Below are 10,294 nucleotides of genomic sequence, written 5' to 3' on the forward strand. Positions count from 1 at the left end.
AAGAAATGAAGGTAGGAGACAGGAGAAGACAAATAGCTCAGCTGCCACAAAAGACAGGGAGGCATCAGTGCAGTCTCTGTGCATCCTGGAAAGATGAACACGAGTAATTTTAGGCAGTTAGAGACATCACAGTTGTCAGGTCACAGTTTCAGATAAACTCATATTCTGCTCAATCTTTCCCAAGTTATCTCTGCCATCAGAGGATCTGTGATCACTTGGGTAATGTAACAATGGCTGAAACTTTAAATGCAGTCAGATTGATAGGTCCCATTAAGATGCTCATCACAAGCTACTAAAAACCCACTGATTTATGGCTAGCAGCAGGAAAGTTTCCTCACAGGCAGTTATATTTTTCTTCTTCAGCTTTCAGAGCTGCTTTTGTAGAGGTTTCACTGTTTAAGCACTTAGAGCTTAATGAATACTCAGACAATTGTCTGATGTTAAGCTCCCTGGATGCCAGCAATGACTGAGGTTGAAGATAACTTAGAAAAGAGCCCGATAGCAAATGGTGAGCACCAAGGCTCCTACTGATAAACACAATGGCTTGGTGCCCTTCAGAGCTTAAATTCGTGACCAAGTTACCACAAAATGAATGCAAATGCACTTCAGATGACCTCAGCAACTTGCTGTGTATACAATCTTAACCCTTAGCAAAGACAGAGGGATCCAAGTGACACAGACATGCATGGACATAGCAGCAAATGTAGGGCAGAGCCAAGCTGAACACAGCCCCAAACACCCTTCAAAACCAGAAATATTAAAAAAATTGTTCATTTGCTTCTTCCACACTGACACAGTGTCCAGTGCAGGAACTGAGAGGGTAGTGCAAGATGTTTCTGTCTGACATAAACGTAATATTTAACATTTTGGAGGTGTAAACCTGTGTTGGCTCTCCTGGAGGTTAACAACCAGGAGATCCTGAGCACAAGCAGACAGCAAAACTGAGCTGTCTCTACACCTAAGAAATGTTGGGACTGATACACAGCTGTGTTTCATCAAGGAATGTGACATCCAACCTACTTTCTCATTATAAAAGCAGCAGGACTACGTTTTTAGGAAAATGACAGTTTCAACATTCTTTGTACTTGAAGACTTTCCCAACTATCACACAACCATAGAGTAAACAGATGCACCAGGGTAAATTCAGGTAAAGAGTGACTCAGGATTTCTGAGGTATCATCAAGTGCAAACAAGACCTTTGAGATCAATTACTGGCTGCTTAAAGTAAAACAGAACTGACAGATGCACTCAGTGTCACAGGGCAGTCACCTTTTTCTCTTTAGAGGGGATTTTTCCTGGAGATCAGACCTGTGAAAGTGACATCTTCACAGAAGTGATCTGCAGCCATTTCCTCACAATACATAAGGAAGGCAACTGCTCTACGTGGTCACTCCATGTGCCCCATTTCCTCTGGGAATTGTCCTGTTTCAACCAGGAGAAAACCACCAACATACTGAGTTCCTATGAATTTTGAGAAAACTGGGAGGCAAACAGAGCAAGAAGTCTCTGCTGGTGCCCTGCCAAGTCAAGAACTGATAAACTGAGCTTTCCCTTGACACCAAAGCACACCCAGAAGGATGTGTTAGAAAGCAGATCTGATGCTGCTTATGACACTGCTGGCTCCTCTCTTCCTTTATGATGCTCCCTGATGTTCTCCAAGCAGCTGAGATCCTATCTGGTGGGACACTTCCTGCTCCTGACCACTTGTGTCAGCCTTGTTGGGCTTGGCCTTTAAAGATGCTCTGCCTTTACCCAGAGCTTGGCAGCAGCTTTGGATTCACAGTTCAGTCTGTGGTTTTCTTCTCAGAAGAAGCAGCAGTTCCTGAAAACCTCTACTGGCTTTTAAAGGGGACTTTTTCTTCTCATTGCCTGCAGTGCCTGAAACCCTCTCAAGTCAATTTGTTCCTGTAAATGTTTAGGGACTCCTCCAGCTTCCTAGAGTGCCCTGGGCTCTCATCTGCAGGATCCCTTTGGAGCAGGTCTGGAGGACACCCAGCTAACCAGCCACTTCCCTGCTATGCTGGGGGTTTGAGTCAAAGCCTGACTGGGCAGGAAGCTGAGTCTTGGTTTCTGCAGGCTTGCAGAACAGCTCATCTCTACACTTTGTGTGAGAGAAATTCTTAAACCTTTGTTCACAGTGAGTGGCAGCTGACATTCCTCATATCACAGAGAAAAAAGGGGAGGATGGGAAAATGTTTGCCTCCCAGCTCTTACTGAGGCTTTAGAATGAGAATTTCCCTGGGGGCTGGTTCTTCTCCAACTTTCTACATTGCTCCTTTGAAGCATCCTGCCCTTAGATCCCTTTGAAAATAAGGTACAGGTAGTTTTAATGGGTAAGTTATAGTCTTCCCCAGGCAACTAAGATAACTGCAGACAATCCAAGTGAGAATCCTTCCCATATCTTTTATGGAATGACCCTGAGAGACTGGAAACACTGAAGCAGCCTAACAGTAGGATAGTGTACCAGCACAATATCAAAGCCTCTCAAACAGAAGTTCCCCAGATTTTCCAGAACTCCCTTGTTGTTCAAAGACTCCTACTCCATCAAAGCTCAAACTGTTGCAGGACCAACAGATCACGTGAGAGGCATCAGAGGATTATTAATTTGAAAGAAATGGGTGGAAAGTGTGTCAAGCACGCCCAATCTTTGAACTGGGTGCTTTAGAAGATCATTGCAAAATAAAACACAACTGCACATTCATTTCTCTTTAGGAAGAACATATTGCACAAAGCCACAAAAGCTACATGACCTTCATGTGAAGGAGAACAGAAAGACCAATCTTCACTCATTGCAAATTGACTTGGAAAGGCAACAAAGCAATGCCAGTTTCCACCAGCTGACGATACGACCAAATGTCTGCAGTGCTCAGAAGATGAAACTGTAAGGCCTATTCATTGCAAACCCTTCTGGGCATATGGTAATCAGGGAGAAATTTCTTTCCAGAGATCACTATGGCGCAAATAGAAGTCCATGATTTTGGCCTGCAGTGGAGGGTGGCATCTATTAACTGCATCTGGTTGCAGAAAATCCTACAGTTTGTGCTTCTGTCTGGTAGCTTGTGTTTATCTGCAGCATCACCTTTACCGTGTTGTCTCCAAATCCCTGTGCAGAAGACAGGCCAAGAACAGAACAAATGTTTTTTTCCATTGGCACTGTCTGGTCCAGCAGCACTGACAAGAGGGATCCATGCCTTGTGCCCATTCTGGCATCTCATGGGAGAGGTACAACTCAGTGCCTCTGAACTGAAGGTTGCTGTTAATGCACCCTTAAAGGATAATGGCACTGGCCATCTGCCTAGAGCCCACAGCACAGGCAGGGCTCTGTTTAGGATCATTTCCTTACAAAAGTGAAAGAGGATGCTCTGTGTTTTCTACAGTGACACAGAGACCTGAAAGGGGAACTTTGTCTTTGTAGAAAAGCCCCACTGCTCCTGTTTGCAGCAGATGCCAAAGGAACAAATGGTGAGAATCTCTCCCATCCCAGGCCGTACCACTGACACCTCTAGAACATTCCAAATTTTGGTGGCATCAGCACTGAAGTAATGTCCAGCATTTTCCACTCTAAGACACTTACAGAACTTTATATTGGTGACACTTATGCTGGTCCAACATTCATGAATTGAGAAATGAAGATATCAAAAAAACATATTTATGACTGGTATTCAACTACCCAGCAGCCAACAAACACCAAAAACCAAACAAAAAACCTATCTCCAAAAAAAAGCCAAATCACCCAAAAAAACCCCCAAAAACCAAACAAACAAGAAAAAAAAATTTAAAAACCCAAAACAAACCAAACAAAAAATCCCCAGAAAAAAACAACCAAACAAAAAACCAACCAAACAAAAAAAAATCCATCTAATTGAATGCCTCCTAGATCTCTTATCTGCACTGGAAAAACTCTTGGCAAGAAAATAGTACTGGCCTGATCCCATAAAATTGCACATGAGAGAATTCTGATAGCCTCCAGTTTGGATAAGGAAATCACAAGCAAAGAGATATTTTGTAACCAGAATTCCCCCGCACACAAACATTCAGTACAGGATAGTCATAACAGCAGAAGGAAACAGATTTGTAAAGGTTTTTTTCTATTAATAAAAGTAGCCAGTATATTTCCTCACACTTATAGCAGCACTGGGCCCAGTGGCACTGAGACCCTCCTGTCCCCAATTTTTAGGTGAGCTGAATGCTGGCTGAGGCAGGATAGTCCAAGATTGGACTGAAAACCCAACTTTTTTGTCTCTAGCTTTGAGTCTGCTCATGTCCATCAGTTCCATAGGAGTCGTTCCCAATTTAGTCCTTTTTCTTTAGCTAACAAGTTAATTAGCAGCAGACTGAAAAAAGAAAGGGTCGTTACTTGTGGATTCAGAGATGCTAAACCTCCTAAACTCCAGGGGAGAGAGGTCAGCAAATTTGTGGTTAACCTTGACTCCAACAACTGCACAAGAACCCTGGGTATAGAACAATACTGACACAACCTCTGCTGCCCAAAGGATCCCAACAGCCATCTGCTGATCTCTGCTGCTGTGCGCACTCCTCAGAGGTCAGAGCAGGGAGCCAAAAGAACCAGGAAGGCTCCTTTGGTGTTTCCACAGCAGGAACAGCAGGGAAGCAGACATTAACCCCCCAGCTGCACCTCCAGAGGTATAAGCTGTAACACAGAGAGCATCCATGGTCTAGAAGGCTCTTGTAAGGCAGAAACATTAAATTACAGGTGGCAGAGTAAGAAAGGCCTGAAGCTGGGAAGGCTCTGCCAAACACACTGGTGGAGGACAGACCCCTGAAGAGCTGTGGAGGGCAGATCTGGCTACAAGTAACACTAGCTAGCACATACCTAGATTACACACCAAAAACCCTGCTATGCTTAAGGAGGAATGTCAAAACCAGGCACAGAGTTCATAGCAGCTGAACCCTTCCACCTCTGAGTCCATGGGCTCTTCCCCAGGGGCTGAACTCAAATACCTTGGAGGTGGAAGACAGAAGAAGGCTTGGCTGGGTGGATACTGCATGGAGAGCCTCACCCCTGGGCAGGGGACAGCCAGAGCTGCAGCCAGCAGCACTCTACAAAAGAAGCCTTTGACAGTGACCTCCCAGCTTCCCTGGCCTTCAGCAAGGCTGTGAGCCCAGGAGACAGCAGCCTGAGTCACATTCACATCTGGCCTCTCTGCTCACCAGGACTGACCTTGGGTTTTAAGTCATCACACCTTGAAAGTAACCTCTGCACCAAGGCAACCCATCTGACTTGCAAAAGATGACACAAAAAGAAGATGGATCAGAAAAAGGTGGCAGGCATGAAAGAAAGGGAAAAAATATGAACAAAGAGAAGAAAGGGAAATATGGAACAGAGCAGTCTTCTACTCTTCATTCATGTCATGTTCTGGCACACTTCATAGCTTTCCTCTGTGCAGCCCCCACATCGATGCAGACAGCACAGAAATCAGGTGCTGGGCACAAGCACTGGAGTGAAGTCTGACACTGAGTGCCCTGCAGCCACCCCTCTCCTCTTCTGCACTGCCTGACCAGGGGGCAGGGGCTCTGATGCCCACTTTAATGAAGCCCTGTTCATATTTTCTCCCTAGGAACTGTCATTAATTAAGTCATTGAATTATGGATGTGTTACTTAACTGAGACTATGAACCAGCTTGTAAAGAATTCACTGGAAGTCTCGGTCTTGCATTACAAAAAGGAATGTGACATTCAGGAGCAGTATCATTAGCAGCGTGGCAGGGTCATGCACTCCTGAGTTCTCCAAGCCTACGGATTTCTTTGAGCATCAGAAGAAATGACAGGATCAGATCTAGGGCGTTTGTGTCTTCCTTCCTCATTAGGTCATTGGAAACTCTCTGTGCTCCCAGAAGTCTCACCATTTACAACATTGCTCCAAGCAAATGCTTTGGGTGGGTGGGAGCTCCACACATGTTAAAAAACAAGGAGCTTCATGGCTATGGGGACGTTCCTCTGAAGACCATGCCCAGTGCTAGGACAGCAGTGACTGGCACAGAGACAGGCCATGTCCCAGCTGTATTTTCTCAGAGCATCTGCACAGAAGGATGATATGGAGATAAAGAGTCACATCTGCCAGGTAATAGTTAAAAATGCTGTTTCCCATAGAGTCATTGCTGTAAAGTGCCAGGTCTTCGAATGAAACAGTTCCCAGACAGAATCTGTCCAAGACAGCACAACACATTTATTTTTAGATTTTTTTTTTCAAATTAATAACACTCAGTAACCAAATAGAGTCAAAGATTAATCATCACACAGATCTCATTAAGATAATTATTAAAGGATAAAGCACAAAGCTACCTTCATTTGAACATGGCTCTTCTTCCCATCCACTTTCAGATTAATATTGAACCACAACTTTTTTCATATCAAAGAGCACTGTATCCTTCTCTCTCTCTAAATATCATTGATCTATCTAGAACAGAGAATGCAGAACAACTGATTTTTTTGTTTGAAGTCCCAAGTTGCACACTCAGTTCCTTCCCTGTTTCTGAAATCAGCTCTGCCAGCAGAACTCTTGTTGGGTTAGACTGTGTCCTTTGGAGCGCCAGAGCAGGACAACAGTCTCTCCAGTGAGAGCAAAGGTGGTGTGGTGTATCCCATACTGTTCCTCCCATTTTTTTCCAAAATCTCCAGAAGGCATTCTGTTGCTAACAAACAGATTGTGACTCACTGAGATATTCAAAATTACATTCCTGTAATTTCCATCTTTACTTCACTCATCCAAATCCAGCCTGTTGTGGCTTGCCCATCTTCTGTTTGGAAAATCCTCGCTGGCTGTCCTCATATGGCAGTAGAGTATGTTTGAACATCAGCTCAAAGTAAATTCTAGCCAGGACAGTGTTAGACCAGTTCCTTTAGGTGGTGAAAAGCAAAACAAAGCAAGAACCTGAAATATCAGTGTCTCCTCAGTATCAGTGACACAGTCTCAAAGAAATGAAAAGCAAGAGCTCAAGCCCAGGAAAGTGAGGACAAAGAAGAGCCCCAAGTCACCACAACATCAGTGCATTATCAAAAGCTGTAAAGTCCCCCAAGTGTGGGGTGCAGCCCCTGCTCTGCCCAGCTGGGAATGAGAAGGACCCACCTAACAGGCTGCCAGAGCTGGGCAGAGGCTCTGGGACCAAATGTGCTAAAAATGAAACTTAACATCCCAGTTTTTATCCTACATATTGTGATATTTAGACTCCAAGAACACCAGCAGATCACTCAGGAGGATGCCACAGGGCCTGGGTGATCTTTCCTAAAACATAAACTATTTCCAGCCAACAGAAGGGGAGGACAGGCATTGCTAGGGGTGGTTGGGAGCTCAGACACTGCTAAGGTATGGCAATACCTCAGTGTCTACTCTGCTATTCATACAGTTATTGATCACAGCATTTGAATATGGGGCTTTTTAAGAAGACACCTGTTTGGTTTTAAGGACCACAGAATTCATAGAAGATATTTAAGCTGCTTGATTGTTTTTTTCCTCCCAGCTGATTACAGGGCTCTGCCCAGAGCTCAGCCCACACTTTACTACCACGCCTGACATGGAAGCTTTCCCAGCTTCACACAGTAGCTTTCACTGGACAGTGCAGTCAGAGAAAAACAAGTTATCTCACTTTACTTGTAGTAACACCAATCCTAATTAGTATTTTAGAGCTGATAGGACTGACTTGGGCCAGGCAGCCATTGCTGATTCTGGGCTCTGGCTCCAAGCAGTCCTGCAGAACTTCATTACCTCACTGTCCAGCTTTGTTCTCACATCAATGCCCCAGGAGAGCCTTGCTTAGAGGATCATAGTCCTGAAACTCGTTGCAGATGCTCCTCTCAATTAACCTGCTCTGGAGGATTACTGACAGGCAGACAGAGAGTAGAAACCAAAATGGTGCAAAAATATCTGGTCTCAAAGAAATAAGTACCCCAGAAGTTACTTGGGGAACAAAGACTTCTGTTCATGCTGTAAGCACTAAAAAAACTATTTTGACCAAATAACTGCATTTCAAAGGAGTCTTTGTGAAAATGAAACAGCCCAGATAACATGCTCAGCTTGATTTGATTTTCCTAGGACTCTGATGAGTTATATTCTTAGGTAAAGGCAGTCTGTGGATCTGCTTGCTTTTCTTTTTCCTGTAGGTTCCCAAAAGAACATTGCCTTAAATGTCTGAGGATCTTGGCATTTAGAATTGCAGAATCATAGAATATTCTGTGTTGTAAGGGACCTGAAAGGATCATTGAGTCCAGCTCCTGGCCCTGCACAGGACACCTCAACAATCCACCCTGTCCCTGAGAGCATTGTCCCAATATTCCTTGAACTCTGACAGGCTTGGTACTGTGACCACTGCCCTGAGGAGCGTGTTCCAGTGCCCAACCAGCCTCTGGGGGAAGAACATTTTTCCTAATATCCAACTTAAACCTCCCCTGCCACAGCTTCATACCATTCCCTTGGGCAATTTCAGCATTTCCAACAGCATTGCTTATCTGCCTGCTTTCCTAATCTAAATGGCATTCATGAAGCAGGTTCTCTAACATCCGTTTGCAATTTCTCGAGAGTAAACACACCAGAAGCTGCTAAATGTTCCCTCTCTCCCCATCACACACTCTTAGCTATTCTCCACATTGCAGAAAATGCTATGTTTACATAACATATACTTTGGGTTACAGATTGCATTACTGTGCTCCTGGTACAGCCTGCCCAGGACCTTTCAGCATCCAGCTCTGTTCTCTTTTGCACATAACTTGGCTAAGTTTTAGCTCCTTGTGTTGCAATTTTCCGTAACAGGCAACTACCTCAAGCTGGATTTTTAAGCTATTTCTAATCTTATATCCAAGGAAATAGATGTTTTTTACAGCCTAAAGCCCTCTCCCATGACACCTAAGCCATACAAGCATTTCAGCAAGAAAGACTCCTGTCCACATGTTTGAGTTTGGGAACAAGATTTGTGATTTGGCAGCACTCTCCAAGGTACACAGCTGTAACAGATTGCCATTTTCCTTGTTTTCCTTATTCCTCTTGTTGCATATTTTAAGCTTTTGCTTCTCTACATGATATAGAAGAGAGGAAATATAATCCGTTGCAATGATTACTCGTCAAAGTTTGGGAATTTTGCAAAGGACTCAATCAGTTCTGAAGAACTCTAAAATGCTCCATCTGTTGGCATCACCTCCTTCTCTTGGAGCTGTGCCTCTAATGGAGAGGAATCATAGAATGGTTTGGGGTGGAAGGGACCTTTAAAAATCATCCCCTCCAACCTTCTGCCATAGCCAGGGTTATCTCTAAGGAGATGAGGTTACTCAGATGAGCAAATAAATCAATCAATTTATAAACTGGACTTTTTATAGATAGTTATACACTGCTCTGCAGCTACACCTCAAGTGTAGCTGTTTTCAACAGTGCCAATTCTGCATTGCCTTACTCAGTAGAATTTTATTAAAAAAGGTGAAAAGAAGGACACCCTCCTGTACACTCTAGGAGTTGGGAATACTCATTTTAAGCTGTGACCTGAAATCTGAACCTTGATATCCAGAGGATATTCACCTTTTAAGCTACAGTTTCTAGTTCCCTGCTTACAACTCATTCTTTAATGCAAATACAATTTGACGGTATCTGGTGCATAAATCAATGATGTGGCTAAAGTCTCAGTCAACTCTTCTCAGAATAAATGTTGCCATTTAAAATGTGGCAATCAAGCTTGGAAAGGGAAGGGAAGAAATGTCACTTGCAACCCAAGTGGTTCTGTTAACAAGCTGGGTTGCTGCTTCAGGTTTTTGTCTGATAAAGCCACTTATCTGATGCTATGAAAGGTCATAAGTAGCTGTTGGAACAGTGGAAAGTCCAAAGAAGGTATTTTTGTCATTCTGCAACTTTTGTTTAAAGTTTTAGTTGAATCATTATTTCAGTTCCTGGAGCTGAGTAATTTCATCTGCCTGGCACAGGAGCATGCACAGAGCAGCTCTGCAATGCAGAGCAGGCATGGGGTGAGCAAACCACCTCCATCCTACAGGAGAATTCCCCTGTGTGTGGAAATACAATGAGCCTCTCCACTCATCTCAAGATGTTTTTGTGAGGATGCAGAGTTCGCTTGGTGGGAGAATTACATTCCTCATCAAAGCTCACCCAGCAGATCCCAAGGCAAAACCTCAAGCCTTCTCCTCAGTCCCACTGCACAGATGGAGCCTCACAGAGGGACTTTGCACATTTTTAATGTGTTGCTACAAAGAGAAGGGTTTAGATATGACCAGCAACTGTCAAAGGTATGGAGATTCAGAACCAGCCTTCAGTACTAACATCATCTGCCTCTGGCACATCTGT

This window comes from Fringilla coelebs, assembly GCF_963513975.1.
Source record: "Fringilla coelebs genome assembly, chromosome: 13".
NCBI lineage: Eukaryota > Metazoa > Chordata > Aves > Passeriformes > Fringillidae > Fringilla > Fringilla coelebs.